This window comes from Pristis pectinata, chromosome 5 (genome assembly GCF_009764475.1).
Source record: "Pristis pectinata isolate sPriPec2 chromosome 5, sPriPec2.1.pri, whole genome shotgun sequence".
NCBI lineage: Eukaryota > Metazoa > Chordata > Chondrichthyes > Rhinopristiformes > Pristidae > Pristis > Pristis pectinata.
In genome coordinates, this window is record NC_067409.1 from 9,263,256 (window position 1) to 9,284,163 (window position 20,908).

General features: G+C 44.4%; 1 long non-coding RNA gene across 1 annotated transcript; it reads right to left on the bottom strand.

Annotated features, from left to right (window-relative positions):
* Positions 1-5: 5 nt before the first annotated feature.
* On the bottom strand, positions 6-20,866 carry LOC127570198 (uncharacterized). Its single transcript, XR_007956316.1, has 3 exons — positions 20,650-20,866; positions 3,627-3,724; positions 6-2,362 (listed from the first exon to the last, which is right to left on the bottom strand). It is a non-coding gene; the product is annotated as an uncharacterized LOC127570198 (long non-coding RNA).
* Positions 20,867-20,908: the final 42 nt, after the last annotated feature.

A 20,908-nucleotide genomic window follows, 5' to 3' on the forward strand; every position in this document is an offset into this window, starting at 1 on the left:
GAAAGATATTTTCCTAAATAGATTTATTGGAAGTGTTTTGTCAGTTTTCATTTTCTAGTGTTTTATAGGCTAATTTTAACTTAATTTGAAGTAAAAGGCATGTTGACCTGGTTGGCTTGATTGCCTGAGTTGAGAAACTGGTTTCAAAGCAACAAGTATGAGATAAGAACTTGCAGATCAGGTAAACACTTCAAACAAACTTTATACACATTGGTCAGAATATAGAAAGCACAGCAGCCCAGAGTGCACAAGGCAGGTATTGTAATCGAATCATAGAATTGTACAACACAGAAATGGGCCCTTTGGATCACATTGTCCATGCCGACCATGATGCCTATCTATGCTAATCCCATTTGCCCACATTAGGCATTAGTAGCCCTTGTGTCTTTCCTATCCAAGTGCCTTTTAAACAGTGTAATTGTATCTGCCTCCATCACTTCCTCTGGCAGCACATTCCAGATATTCACCACCCTCTGTGTGGAAAAATTTGCCCTTCAGATTTCCTTTAAGTTTCTCTCCTCTCACCTTTAAACCTGTGCCTTCTAGTTCTAGACTCCTCTGCCTTAGGAAAAAAAGATTCTGATTATCTATCGTATCTATGCCTTTCATAATTTTATAAACCTCTATTAAATCACCCCTCCGCCTTCTATGTTCCAGTGAGAATAAACCCAGCCTATCCATCTCTCATAACTACAGCCTTCCTTTCCAGGCAACATGGTGAATCTCTTCTGCACGCTTTCTCTATTGCTACCACATCCTGCAGTATGGTCACCAGAACTGTACACAATACTCAGTGTGGTGTAACCAATGTGTTGTACAACTGCAACATGATGTCCAAACTCTTACACTCAGTGTCTCGGCCAATGAACACAAGCACAGCCAGGATCTCCCGGTGGCCAGCCATTTTAATTTCACTTCCGATTCCCACACTAATATGTTCATCCACGGCCTCTTCTACTGCCAAGTTGAGGCTAAATGCAGATTAGAGGAACACTTCATTTTCCTTCTTGGTAGTCTCCAACCTGACGGCATCAACATTGATTTCTCCAACTTACGGTAACCACTCCCCGCTGTCTTTCTCTCCCCCGCCCCCCCCCCCCCACTTTTGTTTTCCCTTATCCCTCTGGCCCCCTTGCCCCTTCTCTTTCCCTTCCCCCGCCCTCATGACCTGACCGTTACCCACACCTTCCTCCCTCTGGTTCCCCATCTCCTTCCCTTTATTTCATGGTCTACTGTTCTCTCCTATCAGATTCCATCTTGTTCATCCCTTTGCCTCTTCCACCCATCACCTTCCAGCTTCTCACATCATTCTCACTTCTTCCCCTCACCTGATCACCCATCAGCTCGTGCTCCTCCCCCCACCCTTTTATTTTGGCTTCTGCCCTCCTTCTTTCCAATCCTGATGAAGGGTCTTGGCACGAAATGTCGACTGTTTATTTCTCTTCGCAGATGCTGCCTGATCTGCTAAGTTACTCCAGCATTTTGTGTGTGTTGTAAGCATAGCAAATGCCTTTTTCAGCACCCTATCCACCCATTGTCACTTTCAGGGAGCTATGGACACCAACACTAAGATCTTTGCCATTTACTCTATATGTCCAACCAGAATTTGACCTCCCAAAGTGCATTGTCTCATGCTTGTGTAGATGAGATTCCAGTAGCCACTGCTCTGCCTGGCTTTCCAGCTGACCTATGTCCAACTTTCTTCACTATCTATGACTCCACCAATTTTCATGTTGTCTGCAAACTTATTACTTGTGCCACCTACATTCTCACCCAAGTCACATATGCATTACTTGTATAATATATTTATTAGTCACATGTATATCGAAACACATAGTGAAATGCCTCTTTTTGCGTTATTGAGAATGTGCTGGGGGCAGCCCGCAAGTGTCACCACTCTTCCGGTGCCAACATAGCATGCCCACAACTTCCTAACCTGTACATCTTTGGAATGTGGAAGGAAGCTGTGGCACCCGGAGGAAACCCACGCAGACCTGGGGAGAATGTACAAACTTCTTACAGGTAATGGCGGAATTGAACCTGGGACGCTGGTGCTGTAATAGCGTTACACTAACCACTACACTACCGTACTGCCATATATATAAAACAAGTGGTGTTACAGATTTCTAGTAAGAAAAACACCCATCACCACAACCCTCTACCTCCTATCACCAAGCTTTAAGGTGAGGCTTTGTTGATGTGAAGGATCCAAAAGCTAATTCAAGAATGGAGCATAAACATTAGCTTCATACAGTTTTACCTAATTGCCTGTTTTACTGTCGATTTCAATGAAGGTAATACGTGACAGAGTGTGATCACTTCATTTTCTCGTTGAGGCCACTGGATTTCTTCACAAATGAAACTGGAATGTAAAACAGAACATATCCTAGCATCTGCAGTCTCTTGTCGTAAAACAAATGTGATTTCCAAGATTAAAATTCTGAAGCAAAATATTAATCCCTCTTCAAGCCAACTAAGGGTACACCTTTGTGCGTTGTGTTTTCCTTATGGCTGTTTGATAGTTGTAGTGTGCCTTATCAGTCTTTGTGAAAGTAGCTTTTCTACAGTACAAAAGCAACATTTTCTGATGCTTTATATCTTAAGTAAAGGAATTAATGCTGGAAATGCTCAGTCACGAGCTTGGAGGGCCAGCTGTGTTCTGATTAGAGTGGTTTACAGAGTTGCCTGGTTAATAAACTGATGACACTGCTCTCAAGAGAAGGAATTTTTCTTGTATCCTGGGCACTATTCATCCTTCAATGTCTAAATATAGATATTTTGGTCACTGTTGTACACAGCAAGTTCTGTACAAGTTGACTGCTGTGGTCTACATTGCAACAGTGACTATACAATGTTAGAGAAGGAAAGAGCAGGCTATCTGTCATACAATCATACAATATAGAAACGAGCTCTTAGCCCCACTTTGTCCATGCTGACTATTAAGTACCCATCTGTATTAATCCTATTTACCAGCACTTGACCTGTAGCCTATGCCTTGGTGATTCAAGTGTTTTTCCAGATACTCTTTAAGTGTGGTGAGAATACCTGCCTCCACCACTTTCTTAGGTCATGCATTCCAGATTGCAACCACCCTCTGGGTGAAAACCTTTTTCCTCAGATCCCCTCTCACCTTCTTACTCCTTACCTTAATGGTGACATCTGCAACATAGATTTATGAGAAAAGATTTCTCACTTTGCATCCTATCTATGCCTCTCATAATTTTGTCAGGTCCCTCCTCTGCTACAAGGAAAATAAACCCAGCCAATCCAGTCATCTTGATAAATCAAATGTGTGCCATTCTGGGCAACATGTTGAAGAATCTGCTCTGCACCCTCTGCAATGCCATCATATCCTTCCCATGGTGTGGCAGCCAGAACGACACTGTGGTCTAACCAAAGTTTTGTAAAGTTGTACCATAATCCCCATGGTCTTGTATTCTGTGCCCCAGCTAATGAAGGCCAACATCTTGTATGCCTTCTTCACACCTTATCCACCGTCAAAGTTTCTGTGTTTCCCAGTACTCCCTGGGACCCTATCATTTTGGTGTATTATCCTTATTTTATCTCCCAAAGTGTATCACCTTAGACTTGGATAAAATTTCATCTTCCATTGTTCCTCAACTTACCGGCTGATGAATATCTGCTGTCACTGGCTGCTGAGGGGCTGGGTCCTATGTAATAGCCTCTCAAATATTTCATTGAGCATGAAACTGTGATTTTCACACTAGAAGAGAAAAAATATTGAATTGCTTGCTACAGTGAATTGAGCATAATGTCCTGATTGTTGCTGCATATTTATGAGTAAATTATAGGTTTGGAAAATATATATTTTCCTGTTCTGGAAATATTGCTGTTCCTAGTTTTACACACCAAGCTCCCTGCTCAACAACTCTATAGGAGCTCCTTCATCACATGAACTGTAGTTGTTGAGTACCTACATCCTGTAAATGAATTATAAACATGGCATTGAGACTCTGGCTGTGCATGAAAGATCAACGGGAGGGCCCTTCTCACTTTCAGACAATCTCGTGCTTGTTTGAGAGTTCTGGTGATATTCATCAACTGAATCGACTGATTCTGCTCGGGGAAACCACCCCATAGGTTCCACTGTCTCTTTCTTCCACAGGCCTTCAGGACTTCCTGCACAGACCACTGCCTGATTGACTGTGGTCAAAAGTCTTTTTCTGGAGAAACACCTCTATCTGATGAGGCATGGTCCAACCAAACGAACATTCCATGGCATTGATGCCAGGCCTGTATTTTGCAACACTCAGGTCAGGTAGAACCTCATCGGGTCGTGACAGTTGGTGTTTGCATACCCGGACTCCATGCACAGCTTGAAGCAACATGCACAAAAGGCGGCCATCAGGAGAGCTACCTTCTCCTTATCTGGAGACCTCTGTCCATCGTGCCCCGACAGACACAATCCATTTTGGACCTCTAGATGAAATAGAAAGTGGTTTGGGTGATTGCTGAGGCGCAGGAGGTGAGACATTAGACGGGGAGGGTCCTTCTCACTAGTGCTTGTTTCAGAGTTCTGGCCATGAGACATTTATCCAAATGACTGATCCTGATCAGGTAGTGTTGTGGTGGTCGGGGTGTGTTGGGGTGGTGGGTGGGGTGTGTGGGGGTATGGGGTGTGTGGTGGTGGGGGTGTGTGTTGGGGTGGTGGGGGGTGTGTGTGGTGGGGGTGTGAGGTGGGTGGGGTGTGTGGTGGCTGGTGGGGGGTAGTGGGGGTGTGCGTTGGGGTGGGGGGTGTGGTGGGTGCGTTGGGGTGGGGGGTATGGTGGTTGGTGGGGGGTGGGTGGGGGGTGTGTGGTGGAGAGTGTGTTGGGATGGGGGTGGGTGGGGGGTGGGGGGTAGTGGGGGTGTGCGTTGGGGTGGGGGGGTGTGGTGGGGTGCGTTGGGGTGGGGGGTATGGTGGTTGGTGGGGGGTGTGGTGGAGAGTGTGTTGGGATGGGGGTGGGTGGGGGGTGTGTGGTGGAGAGTGTGTGTTGGGGTGGGGTGTGGGTGGGGGGTGTGTGTTGGGGTGGGGGGTGTGTGTTGGGGTGTGTGTGTTGGGGTGGGGGGGTGTGGTGGTGGGGGGGTATGGTGGGTGGTGGGGGTGTGTGTGTTGGGGTGGGGGGTGTGTGGTGGGGGGTGTGTTTTTGTTGGGGGGTGTGTGGGGGTGGGGGGTTTTGGGTGGGGGGTGTGTGTTGGGGTGGGATGTGTTGGGGTGGGGGTGTGTGTGGTGGGGGGTGTTTTTTAGGTGGGTGTGTGTTGGGGGTGTGTGTGTTGGGGTGGTGGGGTGTGTGTGGTGGGGGGTGTGTGTTGGGGTGGGGGGTGTGTGGTGGGGGTGTGTGTCTTGGGTGGGGGGTGTGTGTTGGGGTGGGGGGCGTGTGGTGGGGTGGGTATGACGGGGGCGGGAGCGCGAGGAGGGGGTGGCGGAATAGAGAGCGAACGCACAGGTGGGCGCGGCGCGGCGGAGGCGGCGACAACGGCGGGTTCCAGGGTGGCGCGGGCCGAGGGCGGGAAGGCGCGCGGTTTTGTCGGTTGGTGACAGTTGGGTGGACGAGGTGTACCTGAGCCGCTGAGGACAGACCGGGTGTGGCGAGGGGAGCAAGATGGTGCCCGGGCCGCGGAGTTACAATGCGATGACGGTGAGTGCTTGCTGGGGTGGAATGGGGTACGATTTTCTGTCACAAGTGCATGCAGTGGGCTGGGGCACTGGTTCACTGCAGGTTAAAGAACTTTTTTCTCCTGCTAATCTAACTCCGTTTTGAAGTGATCTTCACTGGCCGAGAAAGGGCAGATTGCATAGTCTGGGCACATTTTCCCTATTAATTATCCACTCCCTCTCTTCCCCGGCGTTTGGAATAGGGGGAAAAAAGTTAAAATCGGTCTGTTTTAGGGTTGTTGTCAGGATGCATTTCTGAGAAATGGTTTACATGACCAACAGGTGCGAGTTTCTTGCAGCCTTTGTGGGCAAGAGCTAAGGTGGCAAGGTGGGTGAGTTTAACAGGCGGACCTTTCAGGCTGAGGCAGTGAAAAGGAATACAGTGGTATAGAGAAGAAAACAGATACTGTTCTCTGCAGCTGCAATCTTCAATCCCTAAGGTGGGCTGCTTGCCCCCTGCCCGAGTTAAGGACATCGCCACACGGTAGGAGAGGAACTTGAAGTGGGATAGGGAAGACCCAGTTGTTATGGTTCATGTGGGAGCTGATGATATAAGACCAGGAGGTCCTGCTGAAGGGATGTAAGCAAATTAAAAAGCGGAATCACAAAGTTAATAATCTCTGGATCACTAACTGAGTCATGTGCAAAATTTCTTCTGAAATTAATTCTAAATGTTATACCCTGTACCCTGAAACTGTGACCCCTCGTTCTGGACTTTCCAGCCATTTGGGAACGTCCTTCCTACATTTAGTCTGTCTAGAGTTTATAGGTTTCTATGATATCCTGTCTCTACATACTTCCTGTAATATGGTGGCCTGAACTACACACAATACTCCACAATACTCTAATTGTGGCCTAACCCAAGTCTTATACAGCTGCAACGTGACTTCCTGACTTTTATACTCAATACCTCGATCGATGAAGGCACATATGCCGTATTCCTTCTTTATAACCCTATCAGTGAGTTACACCCCAAGGTCCCTCTGTACATCAATGCTCCTAAGGGTCCTGCTATTTACTGTATACATTCCTCATTCGTTTGCCCTGCCAAAGTGCAAGACCTCACATTTGTCTGGATTAAACTCCATCTGCCATTTCTCTGCCCACATTGCAAACTGGTCTATATCCTACTGCATCCTTTCAGAAGTTTCCTCACTATCCAGAGGGTGAAGAGGAGATTTACCAGGATGCTGCCTGGATTGGAGAGCATGTGTTATGAGGATAGGTTGAATGAGCTAGGGCTTTCCTCTGGAGAGAAGGAGGATGAGAGGTGACTTGATAGAGGTGTACAAGGTGATAAGAGGCATAGATTGAGTGGACAGTCAGAGACATTTTCCCAGGGCGAAAATGGCTAACACGAGGGGACATAATTTTAAGGTGATTGGAGGAAGATGTAAGGGAGATGTCAGAGGTAAGTTTTTTACACAGTGGTGGGTGCGTGGAACGCACTGCCGGCAGAGGTTGTGGGGGCAGATACATTAGGGACATTTAAGAGACTCTTAGATAGACACAGGAAGGATAGAAAAATGGGAGGGCTATGTGGGAGGGAAGGGTTAGATAGAGCAGGATAAAATGTCAGCATAATGTCATGGGCCGAAGGGCCTGTACTGTGCTGTAATGTTCTATGTTCTATGACGGTAATAAATCTTTGGGGCCTGATCAGGTATATCCAAGAATGCCGTGGGAAGCTAGAGAAGAAATTGTGCAATATCTGACTGAGAAGTATCCACTGTCGTTGGTGATAAGTGAGTCAGAGAATCAGAGTAATACAGCATGGAAATGGTCCCTTTGGCCCAACTCATCCATGCTGCCTAAACTAGTCCCATTTGGATAAGTACATGGATAGAACCCCTCCTATCCATGTACTTATCCAAATGTCTTTTAAATGTTGTTATTGTACCTGCCTCAACCACTTCCTCTAAAAGCTCATTCCATATACACACTACTCTCTGCATGAAGAAATTGCCCCTCAAGTTCCTTTTATATCTTTCACCATAAACCTATGCCCCCTAGTTTTTAGTTCCCCTTTCCTGGGAAAGACTATGCATATTCACTGTATCTATACCCCTCCTGATTTTATGCACCTCCATAAGATCAATCAGGTGAGGTGCTGGAAGACTGGAGGGTGAAGTGTCAGATGATATGTCTTGACCCGAAACTGTCCATTTCACTCCATAGATGCTGCCTTACCCGCTGAGTTCCTCTAGCTTTTCGTGTGTTGAGCCAAACATCTGTGCATTACTTAAAGTTATTGGAGGGGATTCTGAGAGATAAGATATGCACTCATTTGGAAAGATTGGATGATTAGGTATAGTCAGCATGGCTTTGTTGAATGGGAGATCATGCCTTACAAATTTGACTGAGTTGAGTTTTTTGAAGAAGTAACCAAGAAAGTAAATGATGGCAAGGCGATAGATGTAGACTATTGGTACAAGTGACAATAATAAACCAATTCCAATATATGGACTTCAAGGCCTTTGATAAGGTTCTGCATGGTAGGCTGCTCTGGAAGGTTAGATCACGTGGGATCCAAGGAGAGCTAACCTACTGGATACAGAATTGGCTTGATGGTAGGAAGCAAAGGGTGATGGTGGAAGGTTGTTTTTCAGACTGGAGGCCTGTAACTAGGGACAGGCGTAGCACTTAAGTGTAGTTGCAGGGATAAGTGCCGGGAGGTTCATCAGTGGGGGGACAATGAGTGGACAAGGGAATTGTGGAGAGAGTGATCCCCACAGAAAGCGGGGATGGGATGGGGTGGGGTAGGGGAAGATGCGCCTAGTGGTGGGATTCTGTTGGAGGTGGCGGAAGTTGCGGAGAATGATGTGTTGGATGCAGAGGCTCATGAGGTGGTAGGTGAGGACAAGGGGAACCCTGTCCCTGTTATGTCGGAGCGGGGGTGGAGAATGGAGTAGACGTGCGGGAAATGGAGGAGATGTGGGTGAGGGCGGCATTAATGGTGGTGAAAAGGAAACCCTGTTCACTGAAAAAGGAACATATTTCAGATGTCCTAGAATGGAAAGCCTCATCATGGGAACAGATGTGGTGGAGGAGTAGGAACCAGGAGAAGGGACTGGCATCCTTGCAAGTGATGGTGGGAAGAGGTGTAGCCAAGGTAACTGTGGGAGTCAGTGGGTTTGTAAAAGATGACTGTGGTTAATCTGTCTCTGGAGACAGAGATCCAGAAAGGAGGGAGAGCTGTCAGAGATGGATCAAGTAAGTTTCAGGGCAAGGTGGAAGTTGGAGGCAAATTTGATGAAATTGACGAGCTCAGCATGGGTGCAGGAAGTAGCACCAATGTAGTGGAGAAAGAGTTGGGGAGCATTACTGGTGAAGGCTTGGAACATGGACTGTTCCACGTAGCTGACGAAAAGGCAGGCATAGCTTGGGCTCGTGCAAATGTCCATGGGCGTACCCATGACTACACCTTTGGTTTGGAGAAAGTGGGAGGAGCCAAAAGAGAAGTAGCTGAGGGTTGTTGAACTCTTTCGGCTCCTCCCTCACCACTGTTCAGGGCCCTAGACAGTCCTTCCAGGTGAGGCAGTGAATCCAAGGGTGTCATTTATTGCTCCCGGTGTGGCCTCGTCTACATCGGTGAGACCTGACACAGATTGGGTGACAGCTTCGTTGAGCACCTTCGCTCCATCCGCCGCAAAAGCAATGATCTCCCTGTGGCCAGCCACTTCAATTCTACATCCCACTCCCTTACTGACATGCTTATCCATGGCCTCCTCTATTGCCATGTAGAGGCCAGATGCAGGTTGGAGGAACAACACCTCATATTCTGCCTTGGTTGTCTCCAACCTGACGTCCTCAACATTGATTTCTCTAACTTTTGGTAACCACTCCTCTCCTCCCCCCCTTTGTCTTTTCTCATCCCTGCCCTCATGACCTACCTGTTCCCCACCTCCTTCCCTTTATTCCATGGTCCACTGCCCTCTCCAACCAGATTCCTTTTACTTCAGCCCTTTGCCTCTTCTACCTATCACCTCTCAGCTTCTTATGTCTCCCCCCACCAACCTACCTTCACCCCACCCCCCCTCACCTGGGTTCACCTATCACCTGCCAGTGTGTGCTCCTGTTCCTCTCCTGACATTCTTATTCTGGCTTCTGCCCTCTTCCTTTCCAGTCCTGATGAAGGGTCTTGACCCGAAACATCTACTGTTTATTTCCCTCCATAGATACTGCCTGACCTGCTGAGGTCCTGCAGCATTTTGTGTGTGTCATCTGTATCAATGATTTGGATGACAATGTACAAGGCATGGTTACTAAGATTGCAGATAATACTAAAACAGGTGGTATTGTAGAGAGTGAAGAAGGTTATCAAGAACAACAGTGGGATCTTGATCAGCTGAGTAAGTAGGCCGAGGAATGGCAACTGGAGTTTAATCCAGATAAGCGCAAGGTGTTGTATTTTGGGAAGTCAGACAAGGTAGGAGTTTCATAGTGAACAGTAGGGCCCTGGGGAGTGTTGTAGAACAGAGGGAACAAGGAGTACAAGTACATGGTTCCCTGAAACTGTCATCATAGGTAGACAGGATGGTGAAGAAGGCTTTTGGCATGCTGGCCTTCATTAGTCAGGGGATTAAGTATAGAAGTTGATATGTAACGTTGTAGTTGTACAAGACGTTGATGAGGCTGCACTTGGAGCACTGGTCACCCCACTATTAGGAAAGATGCCAATAAGCTGGAAAGGAGTGCATGAAAGATTAATGAGGATGTTGCCAGGACTCAAGGGACTGGCTTACAGCAAGAGGTTGGGCAGGCTAGAATTTTTTTCCTTGGAGTATAGGAGACTGAGGGGTACTTATAGAGGTTCATAAAATCATGAAGGGCATAGATAGGGTGAATGCACACAGTCCTTTCACAGGGTTGGGGAATCAAGACTAGAGGGCATAGGTGTAAGGTGAGAGAGGAAAGATTTAGTGGGAACCTGAGGGGCAACTTTTTCACACAGAGGGTGGCACGTATATGGAATGAGCTGCCAGAGGAAGTGGTTGAGGAAGGTACAATAACAACATTTAAAAGATATTTGGACAAGTCTCTGGATAGGAAAAGTTTAGAGGGATATGGGTCAAAAATGGGCAAATGTGACTAGTTTGGATGAGTATCTTGAATAGCATGGACCAGTTGGGCTGAAAGGCTTGTTTCCATGCTGTATGACTCTGACTCCACCACTACCCTCTGCCTTCTATGGCCGAGGCAATTTTGAATCCAATCTATTAAATCTCCATGGATCCCATGTGCCTTAATCTTCTGGATCAGCCTACTATGAAGAACCTTGCTAAAAGCATTACTAAAATCCTTGTATACAATATCCACTGCCTTACTCCTTCCTGTACTGTCACACTGAGGCCAAAATGCAAGCTTGAAGAGTACCTCATTTTCTGTCTGGGCATGTTGCAGCCTTCTGGACTCGATATTGAATTCTACAACTTCAGGTAACTTGATTTCTTGCTCTGTACCAGTCATCCATCTGTAATATTAACTCAGCTTGTTTTTGTTTTCTCACTGGGAGTGGAGGATATGTCCAGCTTGACCTGCTGGGCTTGTCTTCCTGCTCTGCATTTTGCATCTTCCACAGTATTTTGGCTAGGTTCTTTTGTCTATGTTCTCGCTCTCTAATTGCTCCCTTTTACTCATTGACCCGATAGACTTGTTTACAGTTTATCCCCTTGGTCACCTCAGTTTTACCCTGTCAGAGACATCCCCCTCTCTCCCACATCCCCCCACCCACACTGCTTTATAAGCTGCTTTTGTCTCCTTTGTTCTGACGAAGGTCTCCAATTTGAAAAGTTGACTCTGTTCCTCTTCCCGCATATGCGGCCTGACCTGCTGAGTATTTCCAGCATTTTCTTTGTATAAAAACACACTAATTTTACGAACAGGAATAAGATACTTGGCCCTTTGAGACTGATCTGATTGTAATATCAACTCGACATTCCTGCTTATCAGGAACTACTCTTTGAGAAAGAGAGTTCCAAAGACCCATGGCCTTCTGAGAGAGAAAAAAATTGCCTCATTGTTGTTGGTTGTCTTAAATGTGTGGCTCCTTGTTTTTAAATAGTGACTCTAATTCTAGGTTCTCTCAATGGAGGAAATGCCCTCTCCACATCCACTCTATTGAGACTTCCCAGGATCATATGTTTCAATAAATTTGCCTTTTACGCTTCTGTTCTCCAGCAGATACAAGCCTAGGCTGAACAAGCTGCCCTCATAAGACAACTTGTTCATTCCAGAAACTGAAAATAAAAAAAAGGATAAAATGCTTAACATATCAGATGGTATCCATGGAAAGAGAATCAGAGTTAATGTTTTGCGTCGAAGATCTTTCATCAGAACTGCAAAAGTAAGACAACAAGTTTGTTTTAAGTTACAGAGAGTGGGAAGGGGGGTAGGGCATTAGGAATGAAAAGGACAAAATCTCTGATAAGGTGAGGCCAATATTGCCATGGTAATGAGCTGTTTAAAAAGCCCTCTATTGATCAATAAAAGAGTTAAACTTGCTATACTCCAATCTATTAGAATCTTTCCTGAATGTAGGAAAGTTTGGAAAATTAAAACCAAAGCATTAACTATCTCACTAGTCACTTCAAAGACCTTGTGATAAAATGAATCCGGACCCAAGGACTTGTCAGTCTGCATTCCAAAAGTTTGCTTAGTGATGCTGTACTGCTAATTGTAATTTTCCTGAGTTATTCTCTCTCCCTTTCAATTCCTTATTTATAGCTTTTTTGGGGATGCTATTTGTATCCTCTGTAGTGAAGACTGATTACCTGTTTAATTTACCTGGGATGGCAGGTTTGTCAAAAGAGATTAAGCAGACTGGGCCTATAGTCTCTTGAGTTTAAAAGAATGCGGTGATTTTACTGGAATATACAAAATTTTTTGCAGAGCCTGACTAGATAGAAGCAGAGGTGATATTTCTTTGGATGGGTGTCTGGAACCAGCAGTTACAGTGATGGAGCAGGTGCAATATTGCTTGGATTGTTGCACATTCCATCTATGCATTTGGGCTCCACGTCCTCCTGTTGGAGTGTTTCAAAGTGCTTGATGTCTTTGTGGATGCTTCTTCACCAATTTGAGTAGTCACAGGCCAGGAATTCCCATGAATTCCTGAAGATGTTTTTTTTCCCCCCAAAAAGACTGGAGGATGTCCTTAAAATGTTTTCTCAGTGCTCTTGGAAATCACGGTGTGCTACAGATTGGAGTACTTGTTTTGAATGTCAGATATACTAACAATTTGACCCATTCAACAGAGTTAAGAGTGAGAACTGAGCCTCAATGCCAGAGATGTTGGCTGGGGAGATAGACACTGATATTGGTTTGCTTATCCTGCCAGTTGACGATTTCGTGTAATTACTGTTGGTAATACTTCTCTAGTACTACTGAGTTTCTAAATCATGTAGGAGTGTGTGGTTTCTCAGTGGCTCTGCAGATTGTGAGTTTTCTGCTAGGTTTGTCTAGGTATACAAGAGCACTTCTTTGGTGGCTGAAAGGTATGCTAACACAGGAGTTGGTAGTGGCTTTTGTCATTTGTATCTGAGAGGTGGCTTCTGAGATATTAAAAATGATCTTAATCCTCCTCTTGACATTTCTTAGGAAGTTAGGAAGACAATGCAGAGGATAAGAAGTATGAAAGGTTTGATACAACTTTACAGGTGCTGGTGCAACCACATCTGGAGTACTGTTATGGTTTCAGAACATAGAACAGAACAGCACATGAAAAGGCCTTTCCGTCCACAATGTCTGTGCTGACCATGATGCCGATTTAAACTAATCATAGATTCATTTAAACTAATCATTTAAACTGCCTGCACATGGTCCATATCCCTTCATTCCCTACCTATTCATGTGCCTGTCTAAATGCCTCTTAAACTTGACCTTCTCCATAGCCTTGGAGAAGGATAGGAACAGATGATATGGGAAAGTATTTAATTGGGGGAGAGGGAATTATGATGCTATTAGGCAGGAACTTGGGAGCATAAATTGGGAACAGATGTTCTTGAGGAAGTGCACAATGGAAATGTGGAGGTTGTTTAGGGAGTACTTGCATGGGATTCTGGATAGGTTTGTCCCATTGAGGCAGGGTAAGGATGGTAGGGTGAATGAACCATGGTTGACAAGAGGAAGAAAGAAGCTTACTTAAGGTTTAGAAAGTAAGGATCAGATAGGGCTCTGGAGAGTTACAAGGTAGCCAGGAAGGAGCTTAAGAATGGGCTAAGGAGAGCTAGAATGGGGCATGAGAAGGCCCTGGCGAATAGGATTGGGGGAAAACCCCAAGACATTCTACACATATGTGAAAAATAGGAGGATGACTAGAGTGAGGGTAGGGCCAATTAGGGAGTAAAGAGGAAATGCGTGCCAGGGAGTAAAGAGGAAATGTGTGCCTGGAGTTGGAAGAGGTAGGGGAGGTCCTCAATGAATATTTTGCTTCAGTATTCACCAGTGAGAGAGACCTTGATATTTGTGAGGATGGCGTCCAACAGGCTGATATTGCTAGGGCATGTCAGCGTAAAGAAGGAGGATATGCTGGAACTTTTGAAAAACATTAGGATAGATAAGTCACTGGGGTCAGACAGGATATATCCAAGATTATTACAGGAAGCTAGGGAAGAGATTGCACCTTTGGCATTGATCTTTGCGTCCTCTCTAACCAGAGGAGTAGTGCCAGATGATTGGAGGGTGGCAAATGTTCCTTTGTTTAAGAAAAGGAGTAGGGATAACCCTGGGAATTATAGACCAGTGAGTCTTACTTCAGTGGTGGACAAATTACTGGAGAAGATTCTTAGAGACAGGATTTATGGGCATTTAGAGAAGCATAGGCTGATTAGGGACAGCATGGCTTTGTGAGGAGCAGGTCATACCTCATGAGCCTGATTGAATTCTTTGAGGATATGACAAAGCACATTAATGAAGATAGAGCAGTGGATGTGGTGTACATGGGATCCAGGGAAACTTGGCTGTGTGGATTCAGAACTGGCTCGCCCATAGAAGACAGGTGGTAGATGGAGCATATTCTGCCAGGAGGTCGGTGACCAGTGGTGTTCCACAGGGATCTGTTCTGGGACACAAGCTCTTCATGATTTTAGTAAATGACTTGGATGTGGAAGGGTGGGTTAGTAAAGTTTGCTGATGATACAAAGGTTGGTGGTGTTGTGGATAGTGTAGCAGGTTGCTGTAGGTTACAATGGGACATTGATATGATGCAGAGCTGGGCTGAGAAGTGGCAGATGGAGTTCAACCCAGAGAAGTGTGAAGTGATACACTTTGAAAGATCAAATTTGAAGGCAGAATACAAAGTTAATGGCAGGACGCTTAGCAGTGTGGAGGAACAGAGGGATGTTGGGGTACAAGTCCATAGATCCCTCAAGGTTGCAGGTTAATAGGGTTGTTAAGAAATGTTACGTACCAGCAACAATAGAAACACAATGATCCAGGTTTAAATGTTAGAATCTATTTATTAATAACTACTTGTAATAATAAGAGAAATAAAAATGTTAGATGTCAGACATTAACCCCAAAATAAACCGAAGTGTGTGTGTGGCAAGTTCCCAAACCCCAAGTCTAGGAACAGTTCTCAAAGTTCATTTCAACAAGCAATGCAGTAGAATGATGAGCAAAGGCTTCTGAAAAGCACAGTAGAATGTGGAGAAAATATAGAGAGCAGGAGTTTACGAATTCCACAGGTTCCACGATGGAACAATACGACACGTCAATCGCCGAAGAACTCCGGTGCTTTTAGTAAAAAAATATCTGCCACTCTGAGGGCACTCGATATGTGGCCGCCCACAGATATACCTGATTCCTGGTACAGGTTTAACGACAAAGTGGACTCCACAGATTGCTCCAAAAGTCCATGTATGGTTTGTAAAGTGACAGTCACAATGATTGTGCTTCACTCGTAGATACAGAGACTGGCAGTCAGTGCTACCAACTCTCATGTCTCTTTTCTCCCCCTCTCCCCCCTCTCTGTGTGTCTGCAGTTGCCAGCACTTCAGTGAATCCTCCTTCAGATACTGATATCATTCCAGTTATAGACGCTTTTTCGCTCCCACTAAGGAACACTCACCAAGTAGCAACCTGGGCTTGTAACAGAAGGCGTATGGTGTGTTGGCCTTCATTAGTCAGGGTATTGAGTTCAAGAGCTGCAAGGTAATGTTGCATCTCGAAAGAACTCTGGTTAGACCACACTTGGAGTATTGTGTTCAGTTCTGGTTGCCTCATTATAGAAAGGACGTGGAGGCTTTAGAGAGGGTGCAGAGGAGATTTACCAGGACGTTGTCTGCATTGGAGAGCATGTCTGACCAGGATAGGTTGAGTGAGCTAGGGCTTCTCTCTTTGGCGAGAAGGAGAATGAGAGGTGACTTGATAGAGGTGTACAAGATAATCAGAGGCATAGATCGAGTGGACAGTCAGAGACTTTTTCCCAGGGTGACAATGGCTAACACGAGGTGGCATAATTTTAAGGTGATTGGAGGAAGGTATCGGGGGATTTCAGAGTTAAGTTTTTTACACAGAGAGTGGTGGGAGTGTGGAACGCACTGCCAGCAGAGGTTGTGGAGACAGATACATTAGGGACATTAAGAGACTCAGATAGGCACATGAATGATAGAAAAATGGAGGGCTATGTGGGAGTGAAGGGTTAGATAGATCTTAGAGCAGGATAAAATGTCGGCACAACATTGTGCTGTAATATTCTATGTTAAATGTTGCTGTTGTATCTGCCTCAATCCCTGGGAAAATGACTCTGCCTAGCCACGCCTGTCATAATTTTATATATTTCCATCAAGTCACCCCTCAGCCTTCAACGTTCCAGAGATAACAATCCGAGTTTGTCAATTTCCATCAAGTCACCCTCAGCCTTCAACGTTCCAGAGATAACAATCCGAGTTTGTCCAACCTCTCCTTCTAGCTAATACACTCTAATCCAAGGCGACCTCCTGGTGAACCTCTTCTGCACCCTCTCCAAAGCCTCCACATCCTTCCTATAATGTGGCAAGTTACATTGCTATGTAATTTATCTGTAATGAGTTGGAAATTGGAATTTAAAAACGTTGTAGTTTTAATTAAAATAGTTCAATCTAGGTATTTTATTCATTTTAAGTTGGGCAACACCAGAACGTCAGTTTATTTTGCCCATTTGTGATCTCTGAAAATGTAAATGGTCATTATGTAGAAATGAACTGGATTGCAACCAATTGAGACTAGTTACAGGAAATAGACATGACGCAGTCATAGACTAATACAGCATGGAAACAGGCCCTTCAGCTCAACTCATCCATAGTGCCCATCTAAGTTAGTCCCGTTTGCTCACGATTGGCCCATGTCTCTGTAAACCTATTCCTATCAGAGTTTCTTTTAAATGTTGTATTGTACCTGCTTCACCCACTTCCTTTGGCAGCTCGTTCCACATACGCACCACCCTCTGTGTGAAAAAGTTTTCCTTTAGGTCACTATCAACCTTTTCCCCTCTCCCCTTAACCCTATGCCCTTTAGTTTTTGATTCCCTTGTGCTGGGAAAAAGACTGTGCATTCACCCTATCTATGCCCCTCATGATTTTATACAGCTCCAGTCAGTCTCCTATGCTTCAAGGAATAAAGTCCTAGTCTTAGCCTCTCCCTATAACTCGGGCCTTTGAATCCTGGCAACATTCTCGTAAATCTTCTTTACACTCTTTCCAGCTTAATGATGTCTTCTTCTAACAGGGTAACCAGACACTGTACACAGTACTCCAGGTGTGGCCTCACCAATGGCATGTACAACTGCAACGTAACATCCCAACTCCTATGCTCAGTGCCTTAACAGTATGCCAAATGCCTTCTTCACCACCCTGTCTAACTGTGATGCTACTTACAGGGAACTGTGTCCTTGTACTCCTGGGTCCCTCTGTTCAACAACTCTCCTCAGGGTCCTACTATTCACTGTGGAAGTCCTACTCTGGTTTGACATCCCATAAATGCATTATCTTGCACTGATGTGAGTTTTTCCAGCATTTTCCTTTTGTTTTATTTCAGATTATCTGCAGTTTTTTTAATTTTCATTTATCATTAGATAATTTTTACTTGGCTATTTAATCTAAGTTGTGTTTGTATGTAACCAGCTGTAGCATTGACCCTTGTAACACCCCATAAGTAACAGCCAGGCAATCCCACAATAATCTATTTATTCCTACTCTCTTTTGACCTTTTTAACAAATTACAGATGAGAAAGGAAAAAAAAACTTCTTAATAATTAAAAAAACCATGAAATTATTATAAACCACAAATGTAAAGTTTATTTAGATGTTAAAGGGTTGTTGAGCAATGATTTATTATTGCCATTTTAAAAGCTCAATTTCACTTAAAGGGATTTTTACAATTTAATTCATAAGAAGCAACACACAAAATGCTGGAGGAACTCAGCAGGTCAAGCAGCATCTATGAATGGAAATGAACAGTCGACGTTTCGGGCCGAGACCCTTCATCAGGACTTGTTCATTTCCCTCCATTGATGCTACCTGACTCACTGAGTTCCTCCAGCATTTTGTGTGTTGCTCCAGATTTCAAGCATCTGCAGTATCTCTTGCGTCTAAATTCATAAGAACTTCGGATTCTTCTCACTTCAGGAGTTAGCAAAATAGTAATTGGATTCCTGCACTTTCTTCCAATGTGCTTCTAAAATTTGCTCAGCCAGCCTTCTTGAGCAGGCCACATTGTTTTTATTGCCTGGTACCAAACACATGAAGTTGGCACTGTTCCAGCCTCTGTCATAGGATACGACAACAGGTGGACAGAAAGGATATTCTGAATATGAATATTCTGATTCAGTGATATGCTGAAAGCTTGGAATGCAAAATACCCATTGTCTCTCTGAATCTCTGGCCCATGACTGCTCGAAGTGGAGAAAGAGCATTTGAGATGGTATTGAAAACCTCAAGACAATGCATTGGGAGCACAAAGAGGCCCTATGTAAATGGCAGAAGGAGCCGATCACTTCACAAATTGCCTATTTGCCACCACTTCCCCATCAATGGAAGAACTGGCATTACCAAGAACTGGCATAAGAAATGGAAGAACCATGTTAGCTTAATTAGTTACCTTGGAACCCACAAAACCAAAGTGGAAGTAACCATCCTAAATCCTGAAGGACTGCCTAAGTGTACTCAAAAGTTACTGTTCCATTTCCTCCATTGTAACTATGAGTACCAACAGCCTCGTTTGTTTCTCACTTTAATTTCAAGGCCATTGTTCCATATGAAACCTAACTGCACCAGAAACTGAACTGGAATAGCCATGTACACATTGTAGCTACAGGAACAGATCAGAGGCTAGGAATCCTGAGGTGAATAACTTGCCTAATTCATCAAAGTCTGTCTTGCATCTGCAAAGTTCATGTCAGAAGTGTGATGGAACACTGTCCACTTGCCTGGATGAGTGCAGCTTTAAAAACACTCAAGAAACACACCATACACAACATAGCAGCCCACTTGATAGACACTCCATCCACAACCATTCACTCACTCCACCATTAATGCACAGTAGCAGTAGTTTGTGCAATCTATGGGCTGCACTGGAACAACTCACCAAGACTTCTGAGACAGTGTCTTCCAAACCCATGACCACTACCAGCTAGAACGACAAGGACAACAAAAGCATGGTAACACCACTACCTGGAAGTTGGTCTCCAAACCACTCACCATTGACCTGAAAATATATCATTCCTTCACTGTTGCTGGCTCAAAATCTTGGACCTCTCTCCCTAACAGCGTTGTGGGTATACTCACGCCTCAAGGACTGCAGCGGTTCAAAAAGGCAGCTCACCACTCCCTTCTCAAGGACAATTAAATGCTGTCTCAGCCTGTGAAGCACACATCCCTTGACTGAATAAAAATAATCTTTGCTTGGTTGTATTTGCTAGAGTCAGACCATAAGATGTAGGAGCAGAATTAGGCCATTTGGCCCATCGAGTCTGCTCTGCCATTCAATCATGGCTGATTTTTTTTTTCCCCAACTCCTACCTTCTCCCCTTAATCCCCTTACCAATCAGGAATCTATCAATATCTGCCTTAAATGCACCCAATTTAGAAGAATGAGAGGATATATATTTGAAATTTACAAATATTATAAGATATCCTTACGAGTCACATGTACATCAAAACACACAGTGAAATGCATCTTTTGTGTAGTGTGTTCTGGGGGCAGCCCGCACGTGTTACAATATTACAGGTGAGATGCAGGGAGAATGTTTCCCTGGATTAAGTTTAGGACAGGGGGCATAGTTTAAGAATTAGGGGTAGACTATTTAGGGCTGAGGTGAGGAAAGATTTCCTCATTCAGTGTGTAGTGAACTTGTGGAATTCTTTATCTTGAAGCATCGTGGAGGTTCAGTTGTTCTTTCAAAATGAAGATCAACAGATTTCTGGAGGATTTGAGCGGCGTAGTGCTGGAAAATAGTGCTGAGCCATGATCTTGTTGAATGAAGGAACAAACTTGGTGGGCTGAATGGCTTTCTCTTACACCAATTTCTTATGTTGTGCATTCATTGCTCTAGTGCATAAACAACTTTGTTAAAGGGAGATCAAGATTTCTATATAGCCTCCATAGCTTTTAACAGTTGCCACATTTTGGGTATGGTGCATCAATTTTCATGCAAATAATAAGAACTGTAGCACACAATTCGCACTTAAATTGTGGCTCTTCCAAATTATAAATATTCGTGCACATTAAGTAGACATTTCAAATAAAGTTCACTTCACTCGAACTTGGCCACTATAATTTAAAAGTCAATATTATGAGATTTAGTACAAAGGTAGTTAGGGTTCTGCAATATCAACACTGCACTTTTTTTCAAAGATGAGGTTACGTGACATAGCGGATCATTTATAACATTCTACTTCCCAAAGGCGTTAGATATCTTAATTCGAAAAACGAAAATAGTAAATTATGAATTAGTAAGACCGGCAAAAACTAAGATATTTCTGAAATTAAATCAGATATTGTTTGAAATACTCAACACATTAGTTTGATTCCGTGAATTGTCGTCGGCCTGAAGTGGTAATCCTTTCTCTTTCCACATGTACTGCCCAATAATTAGACTGTGTGTTTCCATGATTTCAAATTCCGCACCCAGTGTATTTTAGTGCTAGCAGTCTTGGATATCATTCCACACTTGAGCTGTATTTGTTTTTATTTTAACGCAATACCATGATCGATCCTCTTATGCGTCTTGTAAATCACAATCGCACTGGATTGTGAACTAAGACGTCGTGCACA